Source organism: Bufo gargarizans, chromosome 1 (assembly GCF_014858855.1).
Source record: "Bufo gargarizans isolate SCDJY-AF-19 chromosome 1, ASM1485885v1, whole genome shotgun sequence".
NCBI lineage: Eukaryota > Metazoa > Chordata > Amphibia > Anura > Bufonidae > Bufo > Bufo gargarizans.
Window position 1 is genome coordinate 604,702,851 of NC_058080.1, and position 20,221 is coordinate 604,723,071.

Sequence of the window (20,221 nt, forward strand, 5' to 3'; positions counted from 1 at the left end):
CCTAAGGGCAGATGTGGCCTTTCTTCAGGAGACCCACTTCGACCAGACCGGATCATTTGGTTTTGCCAAGCATCACTACCCACACGCCTTCCTAGCTAACCACAGTTGTCGAAAGGCAGGTTTTTCCATATTGTTGTCGGCCTCCTGTCCCATTTCAATATCCTCCTCCCACATAGACCCCGCTGGCCGCTACGTCACCCTGGAAGGGTCTTACCAGGGTCACCCCATCGTACTCTGTAATGTGTATGGCCCGAACACCTCCGAGCTTCCGTTTGTGCTTCAGGTCCTATGCAGGCTCCAAGGCCTGCCTCCGGCCACGTGGATCCTGGGTGGGGATTTGAACATGCTTTTCTTAGAGAACCCGGACTGGTGGTCCCTCCTCTCTACCCTCCCACCCTCGACCCAGTATAGAACAACACATAGTGCAACAGCACTCTACAAACCAAATAAAGTACAAAGGTATATTATATTGCAAATGCTATGCCAATAAATTAGAGATGCTTAGCAAATACATTTCTGCCGCACGCCAAGGCGATCTCTATTAGACGGATCCTGACACTAAACTCACCTGTTATGTGGCATGACAGTGACCATGAAATTCAGGAAGTGTAGGTCCCACATGCATGCTGGGCCCCTTTTGGTTTATATCTATGTGGTGCCAAAATGGCTTCCATTGAATCCAGGGACTACCCTCCCACCCTCGACCCAGTGCCGGGCTAGGAGCTTCCGTAGCGTGGTCAGGTGTTTTACGTGATCTATGGAGAGTGGACAACCCCTCGAGTAGAATGTTTACCTTCTATTCTCCCCCCCATAAATTTCACACCCGGATAGATTTTTTTTTTGGGCAATGCTCTGACTCTGAAGATGATGTGTGTTTCCATTGGACTTATATCCTGGTCAGATCACGCCCCCGTCACCCTCACCCTTTCTTCTCAACCTACACCACAACGCACCTGTCACTGACGCTTAAATGATTCCCTTCTGAAATCACTGTCCACCAGCGCGCACATTGGGGGATCCATCTGAACGTTTTTTAGCAAAAACACTGGCTCGGTTTCGTCCTAGGCTGTGCTCTGGGAAGCCCATAAGATGGTAGTACGGGGCCAATGTATTGCACTGGCCTCACGACTTAAAAAAAAATGAACGCTCCGGGTTTGGGAACTCACGGCACAAATTACTTCGCTACAGTCCCGATTAAGCTTTAAGTCGAGCCTTTCCCTTCTCCAGGAGCTAGTGGAAACCCGCGCAAAACTAAAGAATGCCTCTATGCATACTGTGGAACTCATGCTGCTTTACTCCAAGCAGCAATATTCCGAGAAGTAAAATAAAGCCCACACTATCTTGGCCCATCAGTTACGTGACGCTGCCTCCAAGCGTGCTCCACAGGCAGTAAAGGACACAGCTGGCCGCCCCCAATACCACCCTGACGTGATTGCTCGATGCTTTCGTGATTACTACTCCAAACTGTATAACCTTGCCGATAAACACTCGCACACACCCCCACTATCCAGCATTCGGAATTACCTATCTTCTTGTAAATTGCCTAAGCTCTCTCCGGAGGCAGTCGTCTCTGTGAACAGCCCCATATCAGCCGAGGAACTAATGGACGTGATTAAAGCTCTCCCCCTAGGCAAATTCCCGGGAATTATAAATCGCCCGTCAATCACAGGCACAAACCGGATACATATTTGTGTCCCTGTGGCCACGATAAACAGGCCCGTGGTCATAGTCTGGCGGTGGGAGGCCAGGGAAGGGATATATACATATCTCCCCACAGAAACCACACAACGGTACCATGCTTGGACTCTACTTGTAGCCTGGACACAGGCGGGTCTGCTGGTCCCAGAACCATCTTCCTGTGACCTTCTGGTCTGGAGCTTTGAACCCTAAAGGGTTTTATAGGCCATTGAGCTGCCAGGATCAGCAGGTAGGGGGGGAGGGACCCTTCCCAGAGGAGGGGCCGGCTACAGTTTAAAAGGCTTGTGCCAGCAAGCGGGCATGTCTTTTCTCTCAAAGGGGATCACACCGTGTCATGTGTTTAGAGGGATGTGCAACCGGCTGACATTACTGCCTCTGATGTGAATACAGAACTCATCACAACCCAAAGGACTCATATCTGGTGAACTGACTTATTGTTCTGCTTAATCTTGTTGTAGCCTATTACCTGTATTTGTAACCTCAGACCACTGCATATATTCTTTGTGTGTATAGTGTCATTTCTAGTGAGCCCTTAAGGTGATTAAATATATAATTTAATCTTGTGTTGTCTTGTACCTCGATCACGAATCCCCACGTCTGTGTTTTGGCCTAGTTATACCCTACGGGGGGTTGGTTTCTTACCCTATATAATCCTGTTAGCGGACCGGGCTTACATCAAACAAGAAACTGGTGGCAGTCTTCCCGGGCTGAGAACGCGCTATTTCACTGGGGCAGTGAAAAGGCTATCTCAGCTTGTTGCCTCTCTGTGCCCGTGTGGACAGGAGGAGTCTGTGAAAACTGTACCAAGACTGACCTTAACCACTCTTCCAGGAGGGTGTAACGTCATGCCTTGGTAACCAGTGACCATACCGTATCTCGTGAGCTTGACGTAGTTGATGTCCGGCGTCAGTCGGGGCACGAGGGGTACAGTATTCATCACAGCAGTATTTTGCAGATCTGAGAGAGACAGCAGTGTTATTGCTGTTGTCTCTGCCTTCCTGTGTCATTACATTAGATAGTTAATTAGTTAGCTTATACAGTACAGACCAAAAGTTTGGACACACCTTCTCATTCAAAGAGTTTTCTTTATTTTTATAACTATGAAAATTGTAGATTCACACTGAAGGCATCAAAACTATGAATTAACACATGTGGAATTATATACACAACAAAAAAGTGTGAAACAACTGAAAATATGTCATATTCTAGGTTCTTCAAAGTAGCCACCTTTTGCTTTGATTACTGCTTTGCACACTCTTGGCATTCTCTTGATGAGCTTCAAGAGGTAGTCACCTGAAATGGTTTTCTCTTCACAGGTGTGCCCTGTCAGGTTTAATATGTGGGATTTCTTGCCTTATAAATGGGGTTGGGACCATCAGTTGCGTTGAGGAGAAGTCAGGTGGATACACAGCTGATAGTCTTACTGAATAGAATATTAGAATTTGTATTATGGCAAGAAAAAAGCAGCTAAGTAAAGAAAAACGAGTGGCCATCATTACTTTAAGGAAATGAAGGTCAGTCAGTCCTCTACATGGACTATACATGCCTGGGTCCCACCGTGAAGCATGGAGGAGGAAGTGTGATGGTGTGGGGGTGCTTTGCTGGTGACACTGTTGGGGATTTATTCAAAATTGAAGGCATACTGAATCAGCATGGCTACCACAGCATCTTGCAGCGGCATGCTATTCCATCTGGTTTGCATTTAGTTGGACCATCATTTATTTTTCAACAGGACAATGACCCCAAACACACCTCCAGGCTGTGTAAGGGCTATTTGACCATGAAGGAGAGTGATGGGGTGCTGCGCTGGATGACCTGGCCTCCACAGTCACCGGACCTGAACCCAATCGAGATAGTTTGTGGTGAGCTGGACCGCAGAGTGAAGGCAAAAGGGCCAACAAGTGCTAAGCATCTCTAGGAACTCCTTCAAGACTGTTGGAAGACCATTTCAGGTGACTACCTCTTGAAGCTCATCAAGAGAATGCCAAGAGTGTGCAAAGCAGTAATCAAAGCAAAAGGTGGCTACTTTGAAGAACCTAGAATATGACATATTTTCAGTTGTTTCACACTTTTTTGTTATGTATATAATTCCACATGTGTTAATTCATAGTTTTGATGTACTGTATATATAATAACTATAGTTAGTGGGAGATAGGCAGTGTAGGTTAGATAGTGATATAGTGTAGCTGCTGTCAATGCATACATAGGTCATGTTCGCGGCCATGGATAGAGGTATCTAATATCATACACTATTACTGGGCTTCCCATTTGCGTGTCGTTCCTTTTTGGGCGTTCCAACAGGCATACACTAAATGGATAGAAATCGAAAAGCTCTGGATTGCCCCAGTTCATCTCTGCTATGTAAGACAAAAAGGAAAAAAAGGAAGTTAGTTCAGCCACTCAGGGATCTGGATGAATCCCCAGAGTGTATGAAGGTGGGCGCCGACAGTGGTGGTATAAAGTAGTAGAGCAAATGGTCTGGCTATCGCAAGGAAGGCAGCTGAAATAGTGTCCAATGAAGGCACTCGATAAAATAGCAAGTATGAGAAAAGGGAAAAGTGAGTTGATAAAATTCAACTGACCAGGAGGGGAGAGGAGTGGGAAAGCGCCAATCCAAGCCGAAAGCGGATAAAGAAATTGCTGTCCCAGTGGTGAAATAGTACGCAACAACAGAAAAAAGTAAGACAGCAATGGACAACAACAATGAGTACAAATGTAAGAGAAGGTATATAAAGAAAAAAGTGGTATTAGTTTACCACTATACTCAAAAAAAGGCTAATTTAAAATAGTCAAAGTGGTGATATTAGACCACAATGTGGGTTAAAAGTGGATTATTGACATCCAACAACAATAAATAAAAATGGATAGATAACATCCAACAGAGCACTTACTTCACTGGGGGGCCGTCAACAGGATAAGCAGGTGTTATGTGCTTATCCTTTTTAACCCACATTGTGGTCTAATATCACCACTTCGACTATTTTAAATGAGCATTTTATTGAGTATAGTGGTAAACTAATAACACTTTTTTCTTTATATACCTTCTCTGACATTTGTACTCATTGTCGTTGTCCATTGCTGTCTTACTTTTTTCTGTTGTTGCGTACTATTTCATTTTGTCAACTCACTTTTCCATTTTCCCATACTATCTATCATCTCTGCTATGGCAATGAACCCCCGTGGCCCCCCACACTCCCCACCTGGGGCCTATGGCATTTACCAAACACATATGGGACACCTGCCACAGCCGATTTGCCTTAGCCTCTCAGTACTCCTCTATGATCTCTTTTCTTTACAACCCAGCTATTCCCTCCAGCTTAACCGCTCCTATGGTCCGGGTCTGGTCGTCGTTGGGTCTCTTCCACCTGGCGGACATTGTGGACGCTTCTACTCTGACACTGAGATCCTTTGCGCAGCTTCAGGACCAATCAAAAGTACCGGCGATGGAGGGACTCCACTACCTCCAGAATCGTCACTATGTGAGCACTACTTTTGGTTCGCTTAAGGTGTTACTCCCTACCCCATTTGAGCGTCTGTGCCGACTAGGCACCGGGACAAGAGGCCTGATCTATTTCATCTACCGCCTATTGGCCACATCCGCAGAGGGAAAGATCCCACATCATGCATATATGGATAAATGGGCTACCGCCCTTGGATCGCTTCTTGCTCGCTGTGCCTGGCAGACTGTATGAAATAAGGCAGCCCAGTCATCTATTTGCACCAGGTATAAGGAGACGCAGTATAAGCTGCTAATGCACTGGTACTATACCCCTGCACTCCTACATTCCATAAACCCCACTGTTCGGTCTGCCTGCTGGCGGTGCTTGAACAACATGGGTTCTTTGTACCATATTTTTTTGGACGTGCCCCAATATCACCCCATTTTGGAGGGAGGTGAGGAATTTGTCTCATTCCCTTTTTGAATCCCCTGTACAAAGGTCTATTTACTTAACCTACCACCTCCGGGGTTGAACAAGTACTCCTCCAGGCTGTTCCTCTCACTCTGCACTGCAGCCAAATCCTTGATTGCCAAATTCTGGAAACAGACTACCCCTCCCACCAAGTCCATGCTTCTAGCCAGGGTCCATGAATTCAGGTCCATGGAATGTCTCACAGCATCTCTTAACAATACTGTGCAACAATTCCAAGCGATATGGCTACCTTGGGATACATACTCCCCCTTACCTGTCCCTTTCCCTTTGTCTTATGTCAGTTGTCTTATCCCTTGTCCTGAGTTTTATGTGTTACATCTTTTGGCATAACTATAGGACCTGTACTGCTGTACGCAATGTTTTTTGTGCTTATTCTGATTTTGATGGTCTGCTAAATGACTCTGTTTGAGCTATGCTGTGCCATTTTATGTTTTTCCTCTTTGCTTTTCTGTACTATTGAAAACCTGCATGTTCTGTGCTAATAAAAATCTACAGTTTAAAAAAAATGCAATAAAAAATATACATATGTGGTATTGCTAGATTCATACTGACCTGGAGAATGAAAGTAACTGGTCAGTTTTATGATACAGGGAACACCGTGAAAACAAAACCCCAAAAAGCAGACATCTCCATACAAGCCGTGAGCCACGATAATGTACATCACGGTGGCTGAAATGGTTAAAAGGAATCTGTCAGTAGCGACCTCCCTATCCAACTATTTGCATAAACACATAGCGGTGGTTCAACTGATTAAAACACAATTTTTATTTTGGTGATCTGAGGCCCCGTTCCTAGGTTATGATACTTCTTGCAAATTAGGCCTTTGGTGCAATGTGAGCATCACCATTGCTCTTATTGCACACAAGCTCAATTCCTTTTTGTGGCTATCCCTTCCCTGGCTACTTTAATTGACAGGGTCAGGCAATGGCAAAGCAGCCAGGGAGTGTCTGGCCATAGAAAGGAGTGGAGCTTGAGTGCAACAAGAGCAATGGTGATGCCTTCATTGCACCAAAGGCCTAATTTGCATTTTAGGAAAAAGTATCATAACTCGGGAATGGCGCCTCAGATAAAAACAAAACAAAAAAACTGGGTTTTAATCAGGTTAACCACATCTATATATCTATGCAAATTGTTTCATAGGGAGGCCACTGGTGATAGATTCCCTTTAATAATTACCTATAAATATATATGGCGAATTTCTAAGGCCACGTAATCTTTACCAACCTGCAGTTAATGTAAAAAAATTATGTATTATAAACTGGAATTATTTATTCTAGGATAGAATACAGTGGCTTCCTGAAGACGATACAGAGGAACATGGAGTACCCATCAGTGGCGTAGCTATCGGGGAAGCAAGATTGAGGGGAGAGCATCAGGGCCCTTTTAAATTCTTGAATTTTTTTTTTTATTTGGCTATTCCAGGGCCATCTTCAATATTAATTGGACCCTGGGCAACCCCACAAATCATCCCCCCACCCCCTTGTACTTGTTCCGCTGATCCGCTCCGTACTTGCGGGCATGAGTTTAGACACTTCAGTGCGCAATCACGATTTTCGCGGGATCACGTGCTGCAGGATGGGATTGCACACCGAAGTGACCAACCACCCACCTCTGAGAACCGCTGCTGCCTGCCTGCAAGACAGAGCCAGGAGTCAGGATCCTCCTGCTTCAGACTCCCTGCCAGCTTCGGTGAGTCTGATACCCTGGACTGTTCCCCCTACCCTGGACTGTGCCCCACCCTACACTGGACTGTGCTCCCTAAACATACACTGTTGGTGGCACAGTACAAGGGTATAAGGGGATACACCTGTACTGTGCCTCCTAACCTCTACTATGCCCCCTTATACCCTATAATGTGCCTGCTACCCTGTACTATGCCCTTTTATACCCTCCATTGTGCCCCCTTACCGTACCCTGTACTGTGCCCTCTAATACTCTATACTCTGCCCCCTTATACCTTATATCCAATCACTGTATGGAGTCATTATCCAGTAACTGTATGGAGGTGTTATCCAGTGTATGGTGGCGTTATCCATTCACTGTATGGAGGTGTTATCCAGTCACTGTATGGCGGCGTTGTCTGGTCACTGTATGGCGGCGTTGTCCAGTCACTGTATGGCGAGTTATTCAGTCACTGTATGGAGGTGTTATCTGGTCACTGTATGGCGCGATTATCCAGTCACTGTATGGTGGTATTATCCAGTCACTGTATGGTGGCATCATTCGGTCACTGTATGGCGTTGTTATCCAATATGGTGGTGTTATCCAGTCACTGTATTTAGGCGTTATCTAGTCATTGTATGGCGACGTCACTGTATGTAGGTGTTATCCGCTCCCTGTATGTAGGTGTTATCAGGTTATTGTATGGCGGTGTTTTTATCTGATTGAGGGCTAATATATTTACAGTGTATACTGTAGATTCCAGTATATTATGCTGTAGTGTGGCCTGCATTTACCAGTAGAGTAAATGAGCCTTGTAGAACACAGTCCACACCACTGACCACCAGGACCAGCCTTCTGTATATAGCCTACAGTACATGGCAGCCTCCCTTCTCTGCCATGTTGCTCCGCTGTGTACTAATGCTTATTTTGGCACATTTAAGCTGGGTTCACATCACCTTTTTGCCATGCGTTTAACATATACAAAAATGTATACCTTAACAGATGACTCAGATTGATGTCATACATATATAGGATTCCATTGTAAATGAAAGTACACTTTTTTTACGGACTCTGCAGGATACAAAAGCTTGGTGTGCTGCATTTTTGTATCCCTTTTTTCCAACGCATACATCAAATAGATGGTAAAAAGGTGATGTGAACCCACTCTTACATATGCACACATGCAATGCCAGGATGGTCATGAAGAGGGGGCCCCGTGCAAAAACTTTCTGTGGGGCCCAGTCAGTTCTAGCTACTCCCCATGAACCCATATTTAGGATTCTGCTATACAAGGTCGTGACTGTGTCATGTGCTGCTCCCTAACCCAGTTTAAATGTGTACAAAAAGCAAACACAATTCACAAAAATATAATTAAATACAGACATAAAGGAGTTATGGTTAATTCATTGTTTAGCAATCTTACAAATGATTTTTATATGATTATTTTGACATTTTGACTCTCCATTCTATATGTAAAGAACAGTAGTATAACAGGCTGAGTGAATTAAAATGGTATCATGATCTGACCAGCACAGCTGTAAAGAGTATTACAAGAAGGCAGATGCCTCTGTAGGTCCCAGTAGGCATTCCCAGCATCCCTAATATTTCTTGCTACTCCTAAAGGACTGTCACAAAGGGCTATTATGTTCAATGGTGGCAATTAATTTTGTCACGTTTTAATGGCAATATACTGTGTAAATACATAGGACATTGTGATTGATGTTGGCGCACATTTGATTTGAACCGGATTGTTTATTTGGTTTTTACTATTTTTAAAGGGTCCCACTGCATCCAATCAAGCAATCAACATCAAATACTCACATCCCCTACTGGAAAATAAGACTGGTAACAAAAAAGACAATTCAACCATTTGCTGCATTCTGGGAAGCAGTTTTCCTGGTGATGGATTACACACATTTTTCCTGGCAGAGAAAATTGTGGAAAATTACTTTTTGGGATTTGGCAACTACTATATTAATTTGGGCAATAAAAACTCAGAAGGAAAGGTCAGCCGTGTGACTGCAATTTATGTCGTACTGTCTAATTTTATTTTGCCTAATATGGCATCTCATGGAGGAATGGTGGAGCACTTGCAATTCTCTCTGGTCCCTTGAAAACTGATAGGGCATTTTTCACCAATGCATCTCATTTCATAATGCTGTAGTTGTCGTGGGTCATCAACACACTATTATTTCTGAAATGTGAGAGTGGTCAGTAATATCACTTAATGGGTTAATATAGCCAGACCCACCGTTTAACCTAAGGATAACAAGGTATGTTTTACATCCTAATAATATTAACAATGTTATTCATGAATCACAGCAAATACACCTTTTCATTTACTGTAAATGTATCTAGCTTATCAGTTGCTGGTACAATTGACAGATTATATTGATTTTTATACAAGCACATCTATAAGGAATGGGTCCAAAATAAATAGCTGTTACACTAAATGCATTAACTACGAAACCTAAAAAAAATATAATGGTACACAAAAATAAACTAAAAGTCAAATAAATAATTTATTTTAGAGTTTATTATTATAAAATGAAAAACATAACCCCTCTCTGCCCACCTCTGTACTATTCCGTAACATCAAGTAGGTAGTTTACACAAAGCAATGTAATAGAATGGCACAATGATGGCTCAGGCTCAGGAGCTGTGCCAGTGCCATCATTTGCAAGTGCCAGCTGTGTTATACAGCTGACACCCTGCTCTCATTGATGGAATCAAAGATAACGCTGATCCTGGCAGTCTAAGGCCGAGTTCACACTTCAGTTATTTGATCAGTTACTTTCATCAGTTATTGTGAGCCAAAACCAGTAGTGAAGCCTACTAGGAGATAAGGTATAATGGAAAGATCTGCCCCTGTTCTGTGTTTTTGACCCACACCTGGTTTTGGCTCACAATAACTGATGGAAATAACTGATCAAATAACTGAAGTGTGACCTCAGCCTAATCCATGAAGTTTTAGCATTTTTTCCTCCCCACCTTCTATGAGCCATAGCTTTTTTACTTTTCTGTTCAAGATATGTGAGGACTATTTTCATGTGATACTATACTGTATCTCCTTATAATTAGAGTTGAGCGGACAACTGGATGTTCGGGTTCGACCGGTTTGGCTGAACTTCACAAAAAAGTTCGAGTTCGGGAGCCGAACTTGACCCCGAACCCGAACCCCATTGAAGTCAATGGGGACCCGAACTTTGGAGCACTAAAATGGCTCTAAAAATGTCATGGAAAGGGCTGAAAATGGCAGCAAAATGTGTTTAAGAGCATGGCAAGTGCTCTGGAAACAAATGTGGACAGGGAAATGACTTTAAATAACATAAAATACATAAAAATAAAAAATAATAATCTTGATCTAGGAGGATGAGGTCTATATGGAGTAGGAGGTTGAGGAGGCATTGGATGTGGCGGTGTAGGTGAATGCGGTGGTGGAGGAGGAGGTAGCCTACACTGTTTTGTGGTTACATTTTTTTATTTTTTTGTTTAAATTAGGGTATACCCCAAAATATTGGGAAATATAACCTGTGATAACCCCCTCCAGTCATGCTAAACAAACGTTCAGACAATACACTCGCTGCAGGGCAGGCCAGCACCTCCAAGGCGTAAAGGGCAAGCTCAGGCCATGTGCCTAATTTTGAGACCCAGAAGTTGATGGGGGCAGACCCATCAGTCAGTATGTGTAGGCGTGTGCACACATACTGCCCCACCATGTAGCACGTTCCCGTGATATTCACGATCCAATTGGATATCTTCTCTATCAACTTTCGATGTTTTTTTCTGCGCCTACCATGTTGATGACGGTTAGTGGCGAATCAGGGTTCCACGCCGGAGAGGTACCGCGAGAAAGGGATACTACATCCAAGGGAGGTCAATGGATGAAATTCAATGTGATCGAGCGGAAATGTGGGACAATGTATTGAAGCAGAAGCTTCTAAGTTAAGGAGGGGGCGCGCAGGAATTACCCACTCCCGACTCGGGGAGGTAGTGACGATAAATAACAATACAAGACTCTTAAGATGCCCTGTTATTGGAATTATTATAAAAAAAATTAAAGGGAATGTCACTGGGGTATTTTAGATTTGGAAACGTTAGACAGGAGAGGCCCTGCTGCCGCTTTGTTGACTCTAGATAACTTCTGCCTGATCGCACGTCCCCATGACGTCCATGATCCATTTGGATATCTTCTCTATCAACTTTCAATGTTCTTTTCTGCGCCTACCATGTTGATCACGGTTATCGGCGAATCAGGGTTCCACACCGGAGAGGGAGCGTGAGAAAGAGATATGTCATGGTGGGGAGTGGGGAAAACTCCCCACCGTACAATGTCAGGTATAAAGGAGAAGCAGCTAGGCCAGGACGCCGGGATCAGGGAGCAGGTCACCTCCTAAAGCGTCCCTAACTCCTCACCGTATGAGCGGACCTGGATGGTAGGACGGCTCATACTAGGATACCTTTGGCCCTGAGTCGCCCTGATAATCCCTCACATAGGAGCAGTGAGAGACGACCTGTTCTTCCCAGACACAGATGAACAGGAGTCTCAAATGGCCTAGCAGCAGGGAAAGGAAAAGACCATATGCAGCAACAGAGTCGGCAGGTAAGAACACCAGAAACACACTTACCTGCCGCAGCCACCATGACTGGAACCTGTGCATAAGTACAGGTGCCCACACACCAAATAGGACACCGTACAAACAACACCACACAACGGAATCCAGCACACCTGATACTGCCTGGGCCCCATACAGCAAGGTGCACGGCAGCCCCAGGCAGCACTGCATCCCGACTTATGGTTCACCCCTCCGGGAAACCAACCCCCTTCTGGAGGGACAACACACACAGGGAAACGTCTTGCACTCGTGCAGGGACAAACACCAACAACATCCCAGGCATGAAACAACAACAAACAAGAAGTACAACAAACCCTGAACATAAACCCACATCAAACATACAAGTGAGGTTGGGGACATAGAGGATACAAGGGAGACAAAGGAATGACAATTTATGTTCCATAAGGTGGCCCTCAAGGACTGGGCAGAAACACCCAGGCAAGAAGCAAAGCTCCAACACCAAGCAAGGCTGTAGTACAACTGCACCCAGCCAGCAAGCCAAAGGTATATATCAAGCCCGCGACCACACCCAGGAAACAGCTTAATCCCCACTAGCAAGAAGATTAACCCCTTGCTTACCAAACAGCAGGGAGGGAAACCTTAAAGGGGAAGTGCACATGCAAATTGCCAACAACACGTTGCCACTGGCAACCAGTCTGCATGGCAACCGTGTCACGGTCAAACAGCAATATGACCGTGACAAGATACCACATCTAAGGGAGGTCAATGGATGAAATCAAATGTTGATCGAGCAGAAAAGTGGGACAAATTATTGAAGCCGAAGCTTACAAGTAAAGGAGGTGGCACGCGTCAATTAAAGAAGAATTTTTGAAATTGTATTCCCTGTCACTTATGGAGAGCAGGGGTTTGTATACAGCAAAATTGGTAAAATGTCACCTGACAATGTAACAGATGATTTTTTTAAATTGATGTCCCTGTCACCTATGCAGAGCAGGGGTTTAATCACGGCAAAAATGGTCAAATGTCACCCAAGAATGTAACAGACAAATTAATGAAATGTTTTTACCTGTCTACTAGGTATAGCAGGGGTATATCACAGCCAGAAATTGATGAATTTCACCTGAAAATGTAACAGACAAATTAGTGAATTGTTTTTACTTGTCTACTAGGTATAGCAAGGGTATATCACAGCCAAAAATTGGTGAATTTCACCCAAGAATGCAACAGACAAATTAGTAAAATGTTTTACCCGTCTACTAGGTAGAGCAGGGGTATATCACACCCAAAAATTGGTGGATTTTACCTAATTATGTAACAGACAAATTAGTGAAATTGTATTACCTGTCTACTAGGTATAGCAGTAGTATATCACACCCAAAAATTGGTGAATTTCACCAGAAAATTTAACAGACAAATTAGTGAAATGTTTTTACCTGTCTACTAGGTAGAGCAGGGGTATATCACACCCAAAAAATGTTGAATTTCACCCGAATATGTAACAGACAAATTTGTGTTTTTCTTTTACCTGTCTACTAGGTAGAGCATGGGTATATCACACCCAAAAATTGGTGAATTTCACGCGAATATGTAACAGACAAATTAGGGAAAATTTTACCTGTCTACTAGGTAGAGCAGGGGTATATCACACCCAAAAATTGGTGAATTTCACCTGAAAATGTAACAGACAATTAGTGAAATGACATATACGTAAAATAATATACGTACAAATTTAAAAAAATAATCTTGATTTATGAGGTGGAGGTCCATATGGAGTAGGAGTTTGAGGAGGCGGTGGACGTAGAGGTGGAGGTGGAAGCGGCGGTGGAGTATGAGGTAGCCAACACTGGTTTTTGGTTTTAATTTAATTATTTTTTTTTTAATTAGGGTACACTCCAAAAGAGCGGGAAATATCCAAAATACAACAATGAGCAATTGCGCTGTAGTATAACAATGGCTGGGTAAGGCCGGTATACATGTCTATTCTGCATTAGGTACGGAGAAGTCCTGTGGGATCAATTCCTCGTTCATTTTAATGAACGTGAGCTTGTCCACATTGGCTGCACTTGTCTGTGATAACGCCCCCTGCCATGCTAAACACACGTTCTGACAATACACTGGCTGCAGGGCAGGCCAGCACCTCCAAGGCGTAAAGGGCAAGCTCAGGCCATGTGTCCAATTTGGAGACCCATACGTTGAAGGGGGCAGACCCGTCATTCAGTACGTATAGGCGTGTTCACCATGTTGCTGAAATACTGCCTCCTGCTAAGACGTTCCTTATCAGCTGGTGGTGCTGATTTTTGTGGCGTGCTGACAAAGCTTTTCCACATTTCAGCCATGCTAACCCTGCCTTCTGAGGTGCTGGTGGTGTCCCAGCTGCATTGGTGACCTCTTCCTCCTCCTCTGCCTTAGCCTTGTGCTTCCACTGTGTCCCCGCTGTCAGGTGGGAATGCCACCAGCAGCGCGCCTACCAGCGTGCGCTTGTACTCGCGCATCTTACGGTCACGCTCCAGTGACGGAATTAAGGACGGTATGTTGTCCTTGTAACGGGGATCTAGCAGCGTGGCCGCCCAGTAATTAGCACAAGTTAGAATGTGGGCAACCCGGCGGTCGTTGCGGAGACACACCAGCATGTAATCTCTCAGGTGTGCCAGGCTGCCCAGAGGCAACGACAAGCTGTCCTCTGTGGGAGATGTATTGTCTGTGTCCTCTGAGAACAGCGTTATCGGCACTGGCCATGTTGGTGGAGTACTTGAAACTGCGCAACAAGGAACACAGGTCTCGCATGGAGGCCCATTCATTGGTGGTGAAGTGGTGCTGTGCCACAGAGCGACTCACCAGTGCGTGGTGTAGCTGAAACTCCACTATCGCCTGCTGCTGCTCGCACAGTCTGGCCAGCATGTGCAAGGTGGAGTTCTACCTTGTGGGCACGTCGCATATGAGGCGGTGAGCGGGAAGGCCGAAGTTACGCTGCAGCGTTGACAGATGAGCAGTAGCAGGGTGAGAATGCCAAAAGCTCGTACAGACGGCCCACACATTCTACAGCAGCTCTGAAATATCGGGGTAATTTTTAAGGAACCTCTGCACCACCAAATTCAGCAGATGCGCCGGGCAAGGGATGTGCTTCAAACCGGCTAGTCCCAGAGCTGCTACGAGATTTCACCCATTATCGCATACCACCAGGCCGGGCTTGAGGCTCACTGGAACCAACCACTCATTGGTCTGTTGTTCAAGGCCCGTCCACAGCTCCTGCGCGGTGTGGGGTTTGTCCCCCAAACAGATACGTTTTTAAACTGCCTGCTGTCGTTTACCCGTGGCTGTGCTAAAGTTGGTGGTGAAGGTGTTACGCTGACCGGATGAGGAGGCAGTAGAGGATGAGTAAGCCGAGTAGGAGGAGGAAGCAACAGGAGGCAAAGAGAAGCGCCCTGCAATCCTCGGTTGTGGAAGGACATGTGCCAAACTGCTATCTGCCTCAGGCCCATCCGCCACTGCATTTACCCAGTGTGCTGTTAGGGAGATATAACGTCCCTGACCGTGCTTACTGGTCCACGTATCCGTAGTTAGGTGGACCTTGCCACAGATGGCGTTGCAGTGCACACCTTATTTAATAGAACACCAGTATCTAAAGCGTGTATTTCACACTGACGGATGCAGCCAAGGTCGCAAATTTTGTATTTTGCCCAAAATGGGTGTTTTTTTAAACCCAGAATATTATTGCAGTATTTCTAGCTTTTATGTCACACTAACAAATGCAGCATAGACCCCAAATGTAGGGTATTGCCAAAAATGTTTTTTTTTTTTTAAACACACAAAATTATTAAAGTACTTCAAGCTTGTCTTTCACACTGACAAACGCTGCAAAGGCACCAGATGTAAGTTATTGCCAAAAATGTTTTTTTTTAAACCCAGAATATTATTGCAGTATTTCAAGCTTGTATCTCACACTGACAGATGCAGCCAAGGCAGCAAATTTGGTATTTGGCCCAAAATGGGTGTTTTTTTAAACCCAAAATATTATTGCAGTATTTTTAGCTTGTATGTCACACTAACAAATGCAGCAGAGCCCCCAGATGTAGGATATTTCCAAAAATGTGTGTTTTTTTTAAACCCAGAATATTATTGCAGTATTTCAAACTTGTATTTCACACTGACAGATGCAGCCAAGGCAGCAAATTTAGTATTTGGCCCAAAATGGGTGTTTTTTTTTATAACAGAATAGAACACCAGTATCTAACGCGTGTATTTCACAATGACAGATGCAACCAAGGCTGCAAATTTTGTATTTTGCCCAAAATGGGTATTTTTTTAAATAACAGAATATAAGAACAGTATCTAATGCATGTATTTCACACTGACAGATGCAGCAAAAGCTGCAAATTTAGTATTTTGCCCAAAATGGGTGTTTTTTTAAAACCCATTGAAGTATTTCTAGCTTGTAAATCATACTAACAAATGCAGCATAGGCCCCAGATGTAGGGTATTGCCAAAAATGGGTGTTTTTTTAAACCCAGAAAATTATTGAAGTATTGCAAGCTTGTATTTCACACTGACAAATGCTGCAAAGTTCCCAGATGTAGGGTATTGCCAAAAATGGGTGTTTTTTTTAAACCTAGAAAATTATTGAAGTATTTCAAGCTTGTCTTTCACACTGACAAATGCTGCAACGGCACCAAATGTAGGTTATTGCCAAAAATGGGTGTTTTTTTAAACCCAGAAAATTATTAAAGTACTTCAAGCCTGTCTTTCACACTGACAAATGATGCAAATGCACCAGATGTAGGGTATTGCCAAAAATAGGTGTTTTTTTAAACCCAGAAAATTATTAAAGTACTTCAAGCTTGTTTTTCACACTGAAAAATGATGCAAATGCACCAGATGTAGGGTATTGCCCAAAAATTGGTGTTTTTTTTAAACCCAGAAAATTATTGAAGTATTTCAAGCTTGTCTTTCACACTGACAAATGCTGCAAAGGCACCAGATTTAAGTTATTGCCAAAAATAGGTGTTTTTTTTAACCCAGAAAATTATTGAAGTATTTCAAGCTTGTCTTTCACACTGACAAATGCTGAAAAGGCCCCAGATGTAGGGTATTGCAAAAAATTGGGAATTTTTTTTAAACCCAGAAAATTATTGAAGTATTGCATGCTTGTCTTTCACACTGACAAATGCTGCAAAGGCACCAGATGTAGGATATTGCCAAAAATGCTAATGGCAATGGCAAAAATGTAATGCTGTGCTGATGCACTGAGCTTGCATAAAATGGCAGCCGCTGCCCACCTAACTAACAGACGGATAAAAGTTATTTTTTTATGTGACTGGGCTCAGGGCAGGGTAAAACGATTGTGCACTGCACCCACAAAACTAAATCTATGTAGATCGCTGAGTTAACAAGCACTTCAGATTAAAGATTCTTTCCTATTCTCTCCCTCACAGCAGCAGCATCCTATCCCTACACTAATCAGAGCAGTGTGACGTGCAGCGCTAAGTGACTCCAGCATATATAGAGGCTGGGTCACATGCTGCACTGACCAATCACAGCCTTCTAAGGGCACAAGAGTAAAACGCCTGTTGATTGGCTGCTCTGCAGCCGTTCAAAAAGCGCCATTAAATCACCGAACACCGAACTCGAACTTTTACTGAAAAGTTTGGGTTCGGGTCCGGGGTCCAAAAATCATAAAGTTTGGTACGAACCCGAACTTTACACTTCGGGTTCGCTGAACCCTACTCATAATAATAGTCAGGAGTCCTCTAGGATTATTTGGTAAAGACACCATTTAATTTACCACATCTTGTAGCAGGGTTGCCATCAGGAATTTCAGGGCCCCATGCAAGCAAATTTAGTGGGGCCTTAATAGAGTTATGTAGTGGGTCAATATTAATGACCTATGCGTAGAATAAATCATCAATACCAGATTGGCATTTTTTCAACTCCCGACATCCCCACCGATCAGCTGTTTGAATAGGTAGTGGCACTCAAATTACCTGCTTGTCATCTCCTGTACAGTAGTAGTGCAGTATATATACAATACATTTGCTAGAATGGGACAAGCGTTTGTAATAACACCGTGCTGCGTCTACAAAGGATACAATGCACAGTCATTTTGATGAGAAATTAGCGCTCACATGAGTGCCGCAACCCTGTAAACAGTTGATTGACTTATTAAAGCACCATTCATTTCATGGAACTGTACATATAAAAAGGGGTTTACATATGAAATACAAAACAATTGTAATAAACATGAACAAGACGCATTACAAGCTGGTACAGAGGGAGAGAGGACCCTGCCCACAGGGGCTTACAATCTGCAAGGGATGGTAGAAGGACACCGTAGGTGACAGTAAAGCTGGTCATGGCGGTCTAGTGGCAGTAGGGTTACTGTAGGTTGTTGGCTTGTCTGAAGACGTGGGTTTTCCGGTTTCCTTTGAACGTTTCCACTGGAGGTGAGAGTCTGATATGGTGGGGTAGAGAGTTCCAGAGTACGGGGGATGCACAGGAGAAATGCTGGAGGTGATTGTAGGAGGAGGTGATAAGAGGATAGTAGAGAAATAGGTCTTGTGAGGATCTAAGATTACGAGTGGGGATGTATCGGAAAAGTAGCTCAGAGATGTATGAAAGGGAAAGGGAAAGTAGCTCAGAGATGTATGGAAGGGACAGGCTGTGGATGGCCTTATATGTATTTGTTAGTATTTTAAACTGAATTAACTGAGCAATGGGGAGCCAGTGATGGGACTGGCAGAAGGGAGAGGCAGAGGAGTAACGGGGGCGAGGTGGATTAGTTGGGCAGCATTGTTGAAGATAGATTGAAGGGGAGCAAGGCTGCTAGATGAGAAAGACAACAAAGGAGGATGTTACAGTCTAGGGAGGAGATGATGAGGACATGTATAAGCATTTTTGCAGACCCCTGGTTGAGGAATGGACAGATTTTTTTAGATATTTTTGAGTTGAAGGTGGCAGGTGGTGGAGCCAGGTATTGAAGTGGTCAAGGAATATGGTGGCTATGCCTGAGGGGTGGTAGATGACAGCTACTTTGAGGTTGGAGGGAGAGTAGATGAGCACAGAGTGTTCTTCAAATGAAGCAAGCATAATGGAGAGTGCCAGTGGAGTTGGGCTGTAGGAGCAGTTGTCTGATAGAAGACCAACTCTTCCACCATATTTTCTGCCAAGGCGGAGAGTAAAATGAAATCCACTATCAGACAGTGCAGCAGGAGAGGCAGTGTCAGGGGATGTTTCTCTTAAACCCACAAAGGAAAGTTTGTGAGAGATGAAAAGGTCATGGAATGTAGGAAAAATAATGCTCCTGCAAGAGGGGGAGCATGGGTCAGGTGGATGTTTTTCAGTTTTAAGCGGTTACATAAAGTTGTAGAAGGAGATTGATAGTGGGAGGTAGATATCATAGTGGGTATCTGCAGAGGAGGGCCAGGACTAGGAGATATATCACCAGCAATAAGGAGAATCAGAGAAAGTGAGAAAGTGTTAGTAAGTGGGAGTAGAAGAGGTCATCAGGTGGCTGTGTGTGTGTTTGGAGAGAGAAGCTTGTATATTAAGGAACAGATCTGAGCAATGAGGCAAGATGTGTGGGTAGGATGGAGGGAGAGATAAATAGTTATTTGGTGGGTGCAGGGTTTTGGGGGTATTTAAGAAAGTGTAGGGTGATAGGGGTGATAATTATTAGAAGCAGAAACATTCTTTACAGTGACTATTTCTTTAGTTACCTTTGTTCCCTTCTGGTCCAGTTCTGGAATAATTCGATTATGTGCACTTTAAAGATTGGAAATTAAATTATGTGGCACAAAGAAGACCCAGTCATAAATACAGTGATGCAAAGTAAATTTAGAAAAAAAAAAACTTTTGTATTTAGTATTATACTTTAGTACTAAAACATAAAATTATACAAGTTTGGTATTGCCAGAATCATAAGGACTAGTGCTGAGCGAATCAAAGTATCCAAAATGGACATTGATCCGAATTTCAGGAAATATTTGATTTGCCGCTAAGCCGAATTTCATCTCACTTCCTGGTAATGAATCTATTTTTACTTCATCCATTTGTGCACGAAGAGGACATCACAGCCATCTTCATAGCAGAAAATGTGATAAATCTTGTGCGGGGTAATGTGTGTCATCAGTGATGACGTCACTGCGCCCAGCCAGCGTGATGACATCATCGCGTCACCTTGCAAGATTTCTCGCAGTGTCTTCACTATTCCCTGTCACTGCATCCAAAAGAACGCGCTTCTTGACAAAGTAATTAGTCACAAATCGAATTTCTTTGTTACCTGTGCAGAGGTTTTTCACTGAAGGGAAACAGCTATGTACATCCAGCCAACCTGTATGCACAATATGGATAACTCTGGCT